The 16771-nt window shown below is 42.4% G+C and overlaps 1 protein-coding gene across 1 annotated transcript in view; it reads right to left on the bottom strand.

Moving 5' to 3' along the window:
* ELMO1 (engulfment and cell motility 1) overlaps nt 1–16106 on the bottom strand; it is a 306139-nt gene extending 290033 nt beyond the window's left edge. The window contains exons 1-2 of the mRNA XM_074900796.1: nt 15891–16106; nt 15271–15341 (exon numbers count right to left, since the gene is read on the bottom strand). The gene's annotated coding sequence lies outside the window, so the exon portion shown is untranslated. The remainder of the gene's footprint in view (nt 1–15270; nt 15342–15890) is intronic.
* Nucleotides 16107–16771: the final 665 nt, after the last annotated feature.

Genomic DNA, 16771 nt, shown 5'->3' with positions numbered 1-16771 from the left:
GTGCTTAAGGATGTTTTTAAGCTCCAAAAGATTCCCTATTAAATACATAAAATTAATTTGCAATCCATCCTTACTGGGCAGTAAAAAGTTTCTTTTTAGTTGAGCTCCCCAGTAAAACAAGATTTTATAACTCCTCATCTGTATTTGTCTACCATCTGCACAGCACTGTCCCATAAGGACACTCAGTATATGCTTTTGTTAAGTCTCCTTCATTAGCAGTATTGCCCCCCAATTCTGCTCTCTTATTATATGATCAGCACTGGACTGCCTAAAAGTGAGTAAAACATACTGCTTCATTGAAGTTTTGAAGCTTTTATGTTTAAAGTGCTCCCAAGTATTTTTATTTAAACACTTTAATGAAAATGTTAGAGCAGCCTGAATCTCACTTATCTAGAAGACCCTTTATAACTACTCTGACAGCGAGGCTTTGTGTACAGTAAAATCACACCCTATGTGTTTCAGAGTAGAAGTCAGGTAAGTTATGAGGTGGCAATCCGTTTTTAGCACAAGTTTCAGCTTTCAGGCCTTTCATTTCATTTTTCCTTAGAAAAGTGAGAGATGCCTTTTCTCATACATTTGCCTAACCAAGCAATGCAAGAGCTTCTCTGCGAGCAGCAGGCCTAAGGCAAACCCGTCTGAGTCCCTAGTGGAGGTTTCTAGCTGGTTAGTAAGGCTCACACCAGAGTCCTCCCCTCAGTTTCTGCTCCATCCAGTTTCCTACTTTCACAAAACCTGTCTGAAGTTTGCATCTTTGGGACCTCTATTGCCCTGCTGACTTGGCTTGAATCAGCTCACAATTTAAAAGTTACTATAGCAGAGAAAGGGAAGAGAGACACAGACCTGTACATACAAGCAACAGAATCTGATGTTGTTTCTAAGGGTACCAAGCTAAAAATTGGGGGGGGGGAATGACCCAATTTTGAAATAGGAGCTCTTCTTCCTCTCCAGACAGAGTAACAACATTTTGACAGCAAAAATCCATCCTAATGCTTTGGCTTACAAATGCTGGAAACATCAAGTAACAAAGACATTTACACTGAGGTTCTCTTTTATACATTATTCCAGTTAACACTTCCATTTCATTGTACAAGATCTCCTTCCAGCCCCAGGAAAACATGGCATTTTTGATCAACGTAATCATTATTGAACTTTTCAAATAAATATCTGAAATTAAACAACTCTATAGCTGTTCATTCTTACATTTCCCTCAGTTATTTGCATAGTCATTCCCACTCTGATTTAATCTTTCCTTTCATGATTGCCTAAGTCTACACAGAAAATGAGAACAGTAAATCAAACTAAGCACTTGGCAAGCACGTATTGGTGAGATCACAGCAAGATCCTGGAATAGCACAGGCCCTCTTGTATGGAAAAGGCTCGTGGAGTTCCCAAGCAGTTCAAGTAACCATCATCTGACCCAATGAGCAATACTGAGACAGACACAGCCCTCTGTGGAAACCAGCTGTTAATGGTGTGAACACACAGTGAGGTGACAGAATTGGCATCCAAAGCTTCACAACTAATGTGTCACATTAGGTGATCCAGCCATATTACTGAATTAATAAAACCAACACAGACCTGAGCTTTTTAATCTGATCACACGATGGAGCTCAGAGGTAAAAAGTGAGAAGTGGGGTACAAAGTCCCCATTAAAAGGTAAGCTTGAATACACAGAGAGTTTTATTTCTCTGATTTTCAGTTCTCTGACTAAAAAAACAGAAGGTTTTATGGGGTAGAAAAATAAGGTATTGTTTAGAAAAGGTGTACTTGGCCCAAGGACAACGACAAAAGAATTACTTAAAATGTGTTTGTGATTCATCATGGTTCAATAACTTCTCATGAATGCTAATGTGTTTTGAAGAGATAGAAAGGCTTGTGCAGGTGTGACAGAAACAATTAGTCAGTTATTAGTAAGCTGCTGGCTTCACTGGCAGCCACACTGCTGAAGCCGTACACTACGTAAAGGGTCTGCCAGTAACTCTCCACACACTGCTGATATTTAGAATTGCCAGAATAGTCAGGACAACAAATTATATCTGCAAACATTTATTTCTTTCTCATCGTTTTGCCTGCCTCCATGGTAAAATATGTAGCTAAAGCAAAATGCTACATGCTTAATAAGTCAGTGTGGCTCCTCTTCAAGAGAGAGTATAAGGAAAGAATCTAAATTAATCCAAAAGCCCCTAAACTAATCTAAATAGTAACTCACTGCCTTTCTTCTCCAAGACCTTCTAAGAAGGTGCTTATTTCAGAAGAAGTATATCTGCATGGATCTATCTACATGGACCGGCACAGGCAGGCTGGTTTAAATTTAAACTTCATCTTGCTTTAGTGTAACTACTCCCTCCACCAGTAGCTTTACAGCATACAATAAAATTTTATTCTCTTTTAACACTCTGGAGATCTGCTCATTTCCACAGGTCTTACAACAACATTTAGAGAAAATTTTCAAATATGTTCCCTATTACCCTGATACCCAGCATCCTTTTCTAACACGGATGTCAGAACAGCATGAAAGACTAACTTCAGTCATTTTCAGCTTTCAAGAAAACACACTATGATCTCTTAATTACAAATGATGTTCGATCCTTAAAAGTTGACCCTCCAGCAGATACTTAGGAAACAAAACCCAACACCCAACATTTTCTAAGAGCAACAATACAATCCAAGCAATCATGCTTTAACAACTGCAAGCCAACGGTGTGCTTACAGCACTGAGGAGCTCTCTGGCTTTGGCTCCGTGCCTCACTACACACCCGAGACACCCAACTGCTGCAGCATAATGCTCATCCTTTACTATGATACAGACATTACAATTTTTGTAGCATGGTGGATTTCAGAAATGAATAGCAAATAATCCACTAGTGGCTTAATTTATTAGCTTACAAAATTCTCAGGGTCAAAGGTCAGTGAAATGCGATGAAAACCATGAATCCAGCTGACTTTGGAGTCTTTTCATAAAGAACACAGCTATATGCCTCGGTCCTTTATCCAACCACCGTTCACATTAAATTTGTAAGAACTCAGTTTCCATCTACAGTTTAATGGCTAATTTCTTAACATTCACAACCATGAAAAAAATAAGCTAAAACCCTGCTGCCCCACTGTGCTGTCATACTGCGTGTTTGCACGTGTGCATGGATACAAAAGCCAAATACTTTGATTAAAAGAATGCTTCCTGAATGCAAACTACCACCTCCTGTCTCCTAAATAGCAAAAACCTTCATAGGAAGGCTTTCCAAGCTGTTTAGAAAGTAGCTATTGTCAGAAGCATAGCTGCATAAGATTGGTGCTTCCCACTCAGCTGGTCTGACCCATGCATTTATTTTCTCCATCATCATTCATGCCTGTACTGCAAAAAAGAATATGACCCATATCTGTCTTGCTTTGTGCAGAATCAACAGCATTACTTATAAAAAACAAAAAACTTAAGCTCATATTTAATTGTAATTTAACGGGAATAAGAATCCTTCCTGTCTTCACACACACCCACCCACCTTAAAAGACCCAGAATAATCCAGGATTGGCCTTAAAAGCTCAAGAGCTTCCTAGCTCAAGAGCTTTCCTTACTCCCACTGCAGCCTTATGGTAGACAACCCATAATGCTGTCTGCTGAGGACTCAAGCAGGCTCTGCAACAGCTGACAGAAAGGGTGGTGAGGGAAAAAAAAAAAAAAAAAAAGAAAAAAAAAGGAGAAAGCCCAGAGTGACAGTTCCGAGACAGCAGCCAGTTTGTATGACTCCTGACCTGCAGGACAATCCAAGTTGTAACAGGGCTTCATCATTCACCCCAGAGGATGCAAGGGCTTTTTACGAACATGCTATGATCCTGCCCTGCCACCAGCTACAGATTTTGCACCCATGTGGACAACATATTATATAAAAATAAGCATGAATTAAAGCTGTGAAAGAGTGAGGTGTTACTGAGGAATATCTGCCTAATGAATGTACCATTATATATCACTGTTGCACTCCTCAGAGTCAGTTGTTATACAGTCAGTTATAAAACAGCCCAGCAATATTCAAACTCAACTTCCATATCCCTGACAGACTAAGCTTGTGTGGCTGAGTCAGGAAGAATACCCCCAAAATACATAATTATGCATCACATAGATCTAAATTACTAAACTAAAACACTAGGTATCACCAGTTCCCTGGTTCCAGACTTACCTTGCAAAAAAGGTGATGCCTAAACAAACTTAATACCCTACCCTCCCCTTTTTGGGCTTGCCTAATGCTTTGCCCTTCTGCTTGCTTTATTTCTCTTTTCTCCACCTTCATTTAACCTTATTCTACCATTGTCAAAAGTTTTAAGGAACATTAACTTTTTTTCAGCCATTTCTTGGCGATGCCAAGTTCTGCCTTTCACTACCAGTCTTGGTATCCCCCCACCACCACCCTTCCTAAACTATACTTCATTCTTTCAAGAGCAGCATTTTCTGTTGATAGTGCCAGAGGCCAGGAAGGTTCCTAGCAGTACAGCTCCAACAAAGAGCCTGAAACTGAACAATCTCTTTTTTTGTAAGAGGAGATAAGGAAGTCCAAGACATGTTTTTTTTAAAAGAAGAATAAATAATAAGAAAAAATGCCACTGGCGTCGGCAGTTTTTAAATAAAAACACCCCAATTTTCCCTTCCAAAGAGGCAGGTAACATACAATGGCTTTCACCAGCACTAAGCAGCTGCTCTCTTACCTATATAAAAATGCTCTGCAGAAAAGAAGGAAAACGCATCACACTGTGGATCTCATATACCCACGAATGTAAATAATACTCCGGTAATTCTACCCTGCTTCTGCAGAAGCAAATGGTGAGGCCAAATGCTACAGGTTTCTGCTGGTTCCTCCCAATATAGCCTTGCTCTTCTTTTAACAAATGTGCAAGCCAAGGCATTGACAACTGCAGAAAGACGTTATTTTTTGTTTGAAATAATTTGAAAGAATCACTGCAGAAAGATGCATGACTATGCAAATGTTTCAGCAACTCAATCTCATCAAGTACAAGGGTAACGATGGCGAAACTGCTGCTCCTAAGACATAGTTGCTCTACAAACATGAAGTCAGAGAAGGTCCTTCTCTTCCTTAATACAATTATTCTCCTTTAGTAGCATACTAGTGAGAAAGAAGCAGACGACTTCTTCCCTTATGGTACCCAAACTGTTCTGCAAATAGCAAAAGCCTTTGCAATTATTACATGTACCACCCTCAACTTTCACTGGTCTCCTGAATTCCTCAATGGGATCAGTGTTAGACCTTAGAAAGGACTTTGACTATTTTAACAGTCTGCATCAATTTCTCATAAAATTCAAGGAAGGTGCCTTCCTTTCTTTGAACTCATTTTTTCATTCAACACTTAAGCGCTGAACCGTGAACCCATGGACCGATTCTCTGCACAAAGAGGTTACACACTGGGCACAACTGAAGAGTCAACCTTTACAGCACTGTGTATCTGAGGTAATTCTCTTTCTTCCCCTTTAAAGGCCAAACTCTCTAGTAGTTTAACACCACTGGAGTGAATGGTGTTATATTAGCAGAAGGAACAGAGTTGTGCCAGCAGTTCAGAATTATTTGGTTAACATTTTTTTGGAAATATTGCAGCAAATTATTACCAGCTTTCATTTTATGAGACCAAGATAACCACCTGCACAGCTCTCTCCATTAAGCCAGCAAAAAGTTACAGATTAAGCTCTTCTTTTGGAAGAAAAAACCCCTACAAACAACAACAAAACCCCTCAATTTCTTTCCGTTCTAAGTGTAGATATCCAGACATAAAATCAGTCTGAACATAAAACAGAAAGTTATGGAGAATGCCAAGGACTAGTATTTTTCAACTAAATCATATTGCTTCTTTGTAATTTTAATCTGTGATAACCTTTAGTAACACAGCAAATACTGCCCATGAGACAGAACTGTTGCCGATAGAATTACTGGGACAATCAACTCTCTCTCACTGAGGAAAGACAGAGCTGACGATCCTTCCGTTCGTAAAATCTAGATATTTCCCAAGAGTCTCTCAGTACTCTCCTTAAAGAGCTTGTGTCAGTGGTTCAGTAACAATTTAGAAATCACATTTTTTCACATCTGTTGACAAAGTGCCCTCTAGAAAAGCTCCCTTTTCTTTGACTTCATGTTCATGAGGCTCAGTGCCAGCATCAGATTAAGAAACTAAAACAAACAGCAGCACATACCTCAATTCATAGTGAATCCAGCCATCAAATACTTTTTTCTTTGCCTTCAGCATATACTAAAAGAGTTACAGAACTTCTACCTACAGCTGATATGCAGATTTAGTCAATACAAACACTGGACAGTCAGAAATGCCCTAAGCTCCTCCCAGTGCTTGGTGGGAGCTCCTCTACCATTATTTGGTAGATGAAGCAGTGGAATTCTGCCTATATCTGAAAAGAATTGATTGTATATCTTCTCTGCCCAGTTAGGCCGATTCAGCTCACCAAGGCACTACAGCTCACCAGCTACACTACAGTAACTCCATATTACAATCTGAAAACCAGTAGGAGAGAACAAGAGTTCCCACTGCTGATGCTTACCATCCATGCTGTCCCTAGAGAAGGCAATTCCCCAGCTTTTACTCAGAAAATAGCTGGCAAATACATCCCTTTATGTCTGCATTCTGCCTGCTATCTACCCTCATAGTTTTGAATTAACATTGAGAAGATGATCAAAACAACCTCTGAGTTTTCCAAGTGCTTCAGGTTATCTTTATCAATACAGAACACACCCATGCTTTCCTCCCACTTGTAACTTCTCCATAGAATGGGTAAAGATTGAGTATCCATGCTGACCATAACAGACATACCTGTCCCTTCCAGTAAATACTGTGGATTAAGAGATCTTGCTGCAGCCCTCACAAGCTAATGGTATTACAACTGATTACTCTTTTTCAGTGGTACTACTTTTGTATAAACAACAGACCTAGATTAATTTTTTTAAAAAGATACTTTTCCCCCAAGGCTTGTCTTTAAGTAGTTCCTCTTGTCTCACTTAGTATGCATATGAAATGACAACACACATGGACTACCATACTTAAAACACACAACTCTCTTTCCCTTTGGCTAATACTGATAATGCAGTTAATCACATGCATAGCTGTAATTATACATGCATAACTAATGACTAGGTGTCTCAATATAGAGGAAGCTGCTGGAAACAGGCTGGGATGAAGAAACTAGAAGATGCAGAAAACATTTTATGAGCCTTTCTAACTAGGGTTATGCCTACTACTTATTACCAGAATTCACACTACATAGTGCACCGGAATTCTCCTCTCCTTGCTGTGGGAACACTGCTAGCGTTGAGACACTGGAAAGCAGCTGTCCTGAGGATGCCCTCACTTAGGAAAACAGTCTTTACCTGATGCAAAGACTGAAACTACATCCTTCCAGTGTCAAATCAGTGACTTAAAATGACTCTTCCATCACGTTAAAACTACATAGCTGCACAATGTAATTCTATTACAATTACCTATCTCAGAAACGGAATCTGCAGCAGAACACACTGGGCCTGCCCAGGTACTGTCTGAATTCAGACATAGGACATCAGCAGTCTGAAAACTGACTCACGCTTACCATTTCCAAATGAAATTAAAACTACTGGTTTCCTAAATGACTCCAAATTGCTTGCCTTAGAGGCTACCTCTCTCTTCAATCCATATCCACAGCTGGAGCCTCTTTGTTACAGAGGAGACAGCTACCAACAGGACATTCTCTAAAGGGGGCCCTCCACTCTGAATTTCAATAGATCAAGAGAGAAAAGCATCAAGACAGGAAAGCAAGGCTTATCCACTTAGTCAAGCTTATGAGGACCAGTGAACACAGCAAGAACAATTAGTTGGAAACAAAGGATCTGGGGGTTGACTTAGGTTTGATTTTCTAGTCTAGTTTGGTGGTTCTCTATTTACTGATTTAGGGGAGGGAAGTCTGACTGATTTTTCCCTTATGCCATTCGTTCTTTTAACTACAGAAAAGTAGCCCATGGGCCAGCACGGTTGCTTTTTCAACCTTCATATATTAATTATACAACATTAATTCAAAGCTAAAAGCCTCACCATCTCTAGAGTGAGAAGAATAATTTTACAAAATTTAAGCAATTTGAAACATAACAAAAAAAATAATCTTAAAACCTACTATTTTAATTTGAATCCACACACCATCACCACTGAATTGTGGATGTTTTGATCCCGCTGGCATATGAGCCAGGAAATCAAATTCCAGCGCAAATAGCCCAAGACCATTTTATTTATGTGTTTGTTTTAAACTAGAACTCAAATTCCAACTTGGATTGAAAATTATGTAGATTATTTTCTTCCCTTCTCCCTCTGCACACATCTCCCCTTTATCAAAATACGTTTTCTGATTCATTCACAGCTGCAGGAGATGAAGTCTTTGAAACCTCTGCCTTTCAGAAAACCATCCCAACAGAGCACAAAGCTACCAACTCTTGTTACACAACAAACACACATACACTCTTCCAAAAATCTAACCAGGTTCCTAAGGTAGCTGAAGGAAAAAATGGGTTATCTTTGGCAGGTCAAGCAATGAAGGCCCATGTCACTGCATATTAGAAAAGTTTATGAAAGGTGCTGCATATGTCACATTCTAAGGTTAACTCAAGAAATACAGACTGAAATCACCAGCATTTTACACAGAGAAGGACAGATGCAGAAGTTTCAATATGTCAAGTCCAAACATGTCACAGAAGAAAGCCAGGACAGAGAAAGGCTCAGAGCAGCACAGGGCAGAAGAGATGGTTTATCCCTTTCCAAATTTTATACATTGCTTTCCACAACCGCACTTTTGTAAAAATTTCACTTTTGGCTACAAAATATGAAAATTAGTCTTTTCAAAAAAGACCACATAAACTGACCCACTTCTAACTTTATTTACAATTTAAAAAAAAACAACTGGTATTTTTGTTCAAGATGTGGAACTTTTTTCATGCCCTTTTCTTCCTTTTCTGGAACTGGCATTAGCTGTCATCTTTAATTACTTGCTGTAGCTATGGTTAAAATTGCATTAAGTGGTCCAAAGTAGAGAGGACCTTCATTTTCTTTTGGCTTTGTAGGCTTTTTGGGTGGTTGGATGGTTTTTTTCCGCTTTACAATCTTCTCCTGAGTAGTTAACAACAACCACACCAAATGTTCTGTGTTTTACTCTCCAATGGAAGTTCTCATTTGTTCAAATTTTCTGCCTTTTTTTTTTTTTTCAGGAAAAGAAGATTAAGCACAACAAGAAACTTGTATGCATATCTATAGGAGAAGAGGTTATAGACCTATGTAAAGTATAGCTCAGAATTAGACCCCACATCTAGACCTGAATTTTGTGAGTTTGGCGAGCAGAAGAGATGTCAGAGTACATGTCAAGAGGGACAGTGGGAGGTGGGGTGAAAAGGTTGATAGGAAGAATGTACTTGTACCACAGGGGGTACAGCTTTAACAGATGAGTGCCCTGGTGCTTCAAGGAAGGGGAAAAAAACTTGGCAGAAAAAAAAAAAAAAGGAAGAAAAACACCAATACTGCAGCATTTTAAAAGCCCAGTGACCAAAGGGTATACCAGATATCCTGTCCAGAATGCAAGGACCAGTACTTATGTTTGGAGAAAATTTTTTTTTCCAGTTGGTTTGGCTCAGTGTTATTGAAAAAGTTTGTCCAAAAGTCTATGCACCAAGCCAGCACTTATCAGGTTTCAATTTCCAGCTGAAGACACGACCATTGCTATGAAAACTAATGTGCAATTGTATTCCAGAAAGCAAAGCAACGGAAAAGACTATTGGAATGTAATAAATACATGCACTGGCACTAAGAGTAAAAATTTTATTATACCAACCTGTGTCATAGATATTTTTCTCCTGTTATTATTAGAGAACAAATGTGCAAATCAATGTTATTGTCTGGCCAGAGGGTACCTGGAAATTCCTCATCACCCTACCTCAATAGATTACCATCTCTCTTAAAATATGAAGCAGCAATTTAGTCAACCCCACCACGGTCAGTTCAGCAAGATTCAATGAAGTATATAGCAGACTGCCTGTCTGGCCAGACAAAAGCTTGAACTGCTCACGTGAGGTATCTTTGCCAGAACCCACGTATCTCTTACACTTCTGCTGGACTATATGATACACGTATGTTGGCTGAAGAGAAAGAAAACTGGCAAGTCATATTTTCACTTTGGCTACAAATTCAAGCAGCAGAATTCATGTATGTATGAAGAATATATGAATAGTTAGCTAAGACAGTTCTATACCTATGGAAGAAAGTGTTACAACAATCGCATTTTGTGGAAGTTTATTGAAATATTGGTTTTGCTAAACTCTATCACCCCAAAACACAGTAAAAATTGTTTTAACTACATTCTTTAAAAAATTAAAAATTAGTCTATTTTCACAACATTTATGCATCTCCTATGTAAAAGATCAAGTCAGCATCAGAACAAACAGATACGGGCTTCAAGTCAGCACACTAAGTATACTCTTCACTTACAGCATGTGCACAGCCATGGAAAAGACACCTCCATGCTTAATTTTATGGAAGTTTTTAACAGAATAAACTAGGAGCCCTGACTCTTCTCATTCTTACTATCAAGCTGACCATGAGCTAGAAGAAAAACACCTCCGAATAGCGCCAGCCATCTAGTCCCAGGAACCGTAAAATTTCAACTGAAGGAGGAAGGCTGATGTGCTGACAGCATTATCTGAGCCCATGGTCATACCCCACATATCCCTCCTTTTGTCAAACTTCAGAATGTTGGATGTGCTCATACATTAAGGAAAAAAAAGAGGCCCACATGGAAAATTTTGTCCACGTTCAGGCACACTCTCTGATTTGCAAAAAGCTCTGGGAAATTAGATCATCTTCGAGCAAGCATCCTCTGCTGTATTAAATAATGGGAGTTTAAAGCCATTGCATCTCCAGAATCTGAAATTCTCTTCGAAGCAGTGACCCATCCTCCCTTTCAGCTGAATCAAGCTCAACAAGAAAAAAAGCTAGATTATCATATGTGTATTCCTGTAGCTGATTAAAAAATTACTCAGTCCCTGATGATGCAATATTTCAGAGACAGTTTTACGCTTCATATGCCCCCCATAAATTAGGGCTGTACAATAAACACTTTGAGCTAGTGACTATGAAAGAACGTAGGAGGCAATACACACTTCAGTCCACAGCTTTTCCTGCAAATCTTAAACAAAATTATTTGAGTAATAATCTAAGGGATGCTCAGGAAAGAATTTAAGGACTGGACAAAGTCAGTGAAACCACAAGAGTTGGGATAAATAAATACATCAAAGACCAAAGAATAAGGTACCGAGGTAGAGGTGGCAACATGCAAGGAGAAATTACGAGGAGAGTTTAACTTTGAGAAATAAAAAACAGAAGGAAAGAAGAAGAAAAAGAAAGCTAGGACACGGCTACTATCTTGTAATAGATCTGTTTAGGAACAATTTGTTTTCTTAGTTCCCCCCACCCCCCCAGCCTCTTTACTGAAGATGATGTTTCACAAACACTTCAGATCAACTGAATTCAATTTGAAAAGGGAAAACTTTTCCCTCAGCAGTGACTGATAGTTCCCACTCCCTCCCTTGCACTAGTGCTATCTCCTGTGGAGTTTTGCAGTGTTACTTGACTGTAAGCAGAACACAGAAGAAGCATCAGTAAGTAGACTTATGTCCCCAAAACCAGTAAGAATAGGCCACTTATCACATTTGCGTAACATCTCCGAGTAGTACGTCCAGCTTACTAAAGCACTCCAAAGGCTGCTCACTAGAGATGTGACAAAGTGAATTAAACTGTACATAAACACTTTTCTAATGGGACCCCTACCAGCAGTGGCTTTGAGTCCTCTTCAAAGTGCGATTTACTGCTGAACAGAAAAACGCCTTGTGCATCACTTCCACTCTCTCACAACTAACTTCCCTCCCAGCAGCCGTTGAAAAAAGCCTACTACTACAGTCAAATCAAATACTCACAATGGAAACCTGCCATTAGGAGAAAGATATCAACGCATTTTCAAGTGTTTGCAAACAAGCACCACATGAATCACTGTTCATCCTGCTCTTAAGCGCAAGCACGTGCTTTACAAACCAATGAGCTCAGCAGCTTGAGAAATTAGCTGACAGACAGGTGGCACCAACCACTTCGTACCTGCCCTTAACACAGAAGTTTACCTCTGTTGGATCTGAAACAGGGAGAAGGGGAAACATGCCAGCTATCCCCTGTGGCATAGGCTTCTCATCAATATTCCTCTTAAATGTTAACAGTCATCAGAAAACTGAGGAAACTAGCGAAAAGGTTGCGACTTTATCCTTCAATCTCTTTTGTGTCTCGCAACACTTGCAATAATGAAAGATCACACCGCAAAACCAAATCCTTGCAAATAGCTTGATGCAAAAATGCTGATTGAAAGACAGCTTAACAATTTTGTGATTATTCTACCATTCATCTCTGTAACACCATATGTATGCAGTTTATTTTATGTTAAGTGTCACATATTTATTATCACCTCTTACGATCCGTACTATCAAATGCCTGCCAACATGCTGGCTTCTGCCAATTGCTTTTAGTTTCTCTTTCTCTCCTTCTCCAGTGTTATATTTGGAGAGAGAGGAAAAAAAGAAAAGAAAAAAAAGGTGACTGACTTAAGTAGAAGGAAAATTATCCGAAATCCTTTAAACAGTTGCTCTGTTAAACTGATACAAGTTTAACAACGTGTACTTGGCACATTCCTCTTGCCACGAATACAAGAAACTTTAAAAAAAACCCTCAAAAGTAGGGAAATCTTTTAAAGATACAGCACATACCTTACTGAATGGTGGTTTGATGGCTGTTACAAAGCCATTTCTAGTCACAAGCATTCAAACCATAAGGACTTCATAACTGTAAAATGTCTTTTTGAAATGTCCTTTTTAATAGAATAATGACTGAACAGGGAGGCAAACCCAAACAACTCATTCTCCCTCAAAGTTGTACCTTCAGGATACAGCAAAGGAGAAAGGCTACTAGACCCAGGCATGAGAAATAAACAAGACAACAACACTTTTGCTTGTTCCAAGCATGTATGATGCTTTCCAGTCTCCAGGATTCCCAAAACCCCATCACCTTCTACAAACACTTTTTTTTAATACAAGGACATGCTGCACATTCATACTACAGCATGACAAAGAGAGCTCCTAAACTTTAAAGAGATCATTTACTTTAAGGAAGCTGCAAATCAAGTGATTGAGCAGAGTCACGACTCAAGAGGAAAACTCTACTCGATGGCCTCACCTAAGCCCCAAGCAAATCCTTATCTGAGAACCACAAAATTCAAAAAGTTGTGGTTGGCAGTATATCCAAAAAAGCAGCCTGTCATGAGAACAGGAGGACACTGCATGTTAACATGCAGGTGCACTGGCAGAGATTTATGGAAATCTTTTCCTAGTCAAATCTACAGACGTTAGCCTCTCACTCCATCACATACTGAACCCATCTAGAGTATCAAAAGAAGGCGGCCACACATTTTAGGTGTGAACATGGGAGCTCTGCTCCCTACATATCAATGTGGAAAACATGAGATCATAGTCCGACACCTCTCTGTAGGCTGGACACTGTGAGAAAGCACGGCTGTGAGCCCAAACCTTAAAATCAGAGAGACTTCTACTAGGTAGAAAAAACAAAGAGAGGAAGGAAGGGTGGAGCACCACATTACTCTTGATCTGCTATTCGCTACAGAACAGCATTGCTGTCAGGAAGTACAACGCACACAGCAGCATTTCAGCAACAGTCACACCTTTATGTAGCATAATAAGCTTATTTTTTGTGAATACTAGGGTGAAGGGGCATAAAAAAAAAATTACTTCTTAGGACAACATATACATGTTGCACCCAAACAGTGATGAACCACAAGTACTTGCTTTTAACAACACACATGGTCAGGTTATATAACGGCTACTGAACTGCAGATACTTTCAGTGACCATATAAGACTGCTACAGAATAAGTAGGTAAGAATTTTTCCTATCCCTCATCAAAATCCGTCTGAATTGTACACCTATTAAGTTTTTCCTGGCATACAGGGAATATAAGAAAAAATATCAAAACAGTAAGTACAGAGACAGGTTCTTTTTCCCTCCCCCTCCTTCAATAAAAAAAAAAAAAAAAGGATCCACAGACAATGCCACTCATAGCAAAGTTGCAAGCTACAGAGAAGACAAGTGTGTTGTACTGCACAGCGAGTTTAAAACAGATTATAAAAAAGAGACAAAAGAAAGTCAACTACCCCTATGCAACTTCCCTGGCATGAATAAATTAGGAATCAGGTGCACCTCTAGACTGGACAAATCAAACACTCAGATTCACAGACTGCATTGATAGTATCTTACAATAATACCCATTTCATATCACATTGATGTTTTAGCCATACTATTTTTTATTTCCTCTGACTGGTAAGTCTTTTAAAGTTGCTGCAGTACTTTTAGTGTGTTAATGGATATTTTCCTAACAGTACACAAGAGGGACTTTTACCACCAAACTATCACCACTGTTCTTCCTCCTTCTTATCTAGTTACCGGTCATCAGATTAGATCCCTACCACCTCCTTACACAGCTTCAAAAAAAAAAAAAAAAAAAGGTGAAAAAGGTGGCGGTGGGGAGGGGAAATGCGGGAAAGAAAACCTTCAAGGAAAGGAAACTTGCAGCTCAAACTGGAAGAAATTTATGAAAATTCAAATATATTACTGTGAAATATTCTACATAAGTCACTCAATCAAGCAGGAATGACATGGAAAGAATGGGACTAGTGCGAACAGTGAATGATCCATAAATGTCTACAAGATTATATAACTGAGGATGAGACTGCATGCGTGTGTGTGTGTGCATTTGGAGGAACAGAGGAGAACGAGCTAAGGGGAAGAGGAGGAAACAATGTCCTCAGTCAAGATACAGGACCCTGCACATTTCTTACTCAATTTCCCCCTCTTCCCAAAAGATAAATATTTTAACTGCAAGCAATCAGGCAGCTGAGGGACAAAAGCAAAAGAAAACCCATTTGCTTATGAATATATTTCAAAACATCCCTTGCTGAAATTGCACCGTAACTGCTGTATCATGAAATACAGCTCACAGGCAACCATGTTTATACTAAAGCAATTAACACACGGTACATTTCCTGCACTATTATTATCACTGGCGCTCTCGGTGTGTTTGTTGCCCATTTTAAGCCTCGGCAGGTTAAGAGCTATTCTTATAAAATTAACAACAAAACGTTGCTGATTTGAAATGTACTCACTGTTATTTTTCAGGAACTCCTATATTTACTTTACACCATTCTCGAGGGAGAGCCGGACAGTTGTATGAGTTCTGCAAGGAAAAGATACTCAAAATAAACTTTGTAAAGGCTTCGAGCCAAGAAACTTTAAAGCCATAACTTTCCGGACCCGATGCCCACTCGCTTTACAAGGCTGCGCACCGCGGCTTTGCATAATCACCACCCACATTTCAGAGCAATCATTTAATCTGAAATTCATCGGCAGATTAATCACTTGCATGAACAAAAACTTCGGGAAAGGCGCACACACACCCACCCCCCTCACCCCCCGCCACGCTCCCAGAGGCCGGGCGGAGGGGGAGGGATGCCCGGGGGGGCGGCGGCTGGGTACCGCCGCCGAGCCCGGCTGCCTGCGGGGATGCACTTGCTGGAAGTTGAGGTTTCTCCTGCCGAGCGGCGCCCGCGGCTGTGCGGACACTTGCCGCGGTCGCAGCCTGACCCCGCGCGTTAACCCTCGCGGGACCTTTCGAGGCCGGTGTCCCGCAAAGCCGCCCTCCCGCCCGCTCTCCCTCCCGGCCACCCGCCACCGCCAAGCGAGGCGCCGGTCCCGCCGGGTCAGGCGCGGCCCCGCCAGCACTCACCCCCCGGCGCCCGGAGGTGCGCGGCCCCCGCCCCTCACCAGCGGCCTCCGACCACCGGGCGCAGCGGGGGGCGGGCAGGGCCGCCCGGGGATCGGGGGGGGTGTGGGGGGGACACGAGCGAAGCGGGAGGGAGGCGGAGGAGGAGGCGCCGGCGAAGTCGCGGCGGGGAGAGCCGGGCGGCTGTGGAAGGAGCGGCCGCGGGCCGGCGGAGAGGGCAGGGCGGCGGGAGGAGCCGTTATGCGAAGCGAGGGGAGGCGGGACGGGCCGGGACGAGCCGCCCCCCCCCGCCAGCAGCCGCCGGCCGAGGCCCCGCCGCACTGACAAGCACGAGGCTGCGCTTCCTCTTCCTCGCGGCAACGGCGGCCGCTCGCCCCGGCCGCCCCCCGCCCGGCGCCGCCCCCCGCCGCGGGCAGGTGCGGGGCTCGCCGGCCGCCTGCCCCGGCCCGGCCCGCCCCGTCCCTCCGCGCACCCGCCCGGCGCTGCAGCCCGCCGCGGCCGCCCGCCCCGCCGCTCGCCTACCTCCCTGCCCGGGCGGGCGGCACCGGCTCCGCCCCGCGGCGCTCAGAGCGGGGCCGCTCGGCCGCCCGCCGCCGCCGCTCAGAGCCGGGCTCCCCGCCGCCGCCTCGGTGCGGAGCGGTGCGCCGCCGCCGGCGCTATCCCATCCCGGGGCTCGCAGAGGCACTCGGCGGCTCCCCGCCGCCGCTCTCACTTCCTCTTCCTTCCTCCTGCCGGCCGGGCCGCGACGTGCAGCCCCGGGCCGACCACCGGGGGCGGGCGAGGGGGGTCCCGCGGCTCAGCGGCACCTGCGGGTGGGGGGCGGCGGCCGCCCCCCCCCTCCGCCTCTACCTGCCGGGGGAGCGCCGCCTCCCCCGCGCGGTGCG

The sequence above is a fragment of the Athene noctua genome, chromosome 2 (assembly GCF_965140245.1).
Source record: "Athene noctua chromosome 2, bAthNoc1.hap1.1, whole genome shotgun sequence".
Taxonomy (NCBI): domain Eukaryota; kingdom Metazoa; phylum Chordata; class Aves; order Strigiformes; family Strigidae; genus Athene; species Athene noctua.
This window is presented reverse-complemented; position numbering and strand designations above follow the sequence as displayed.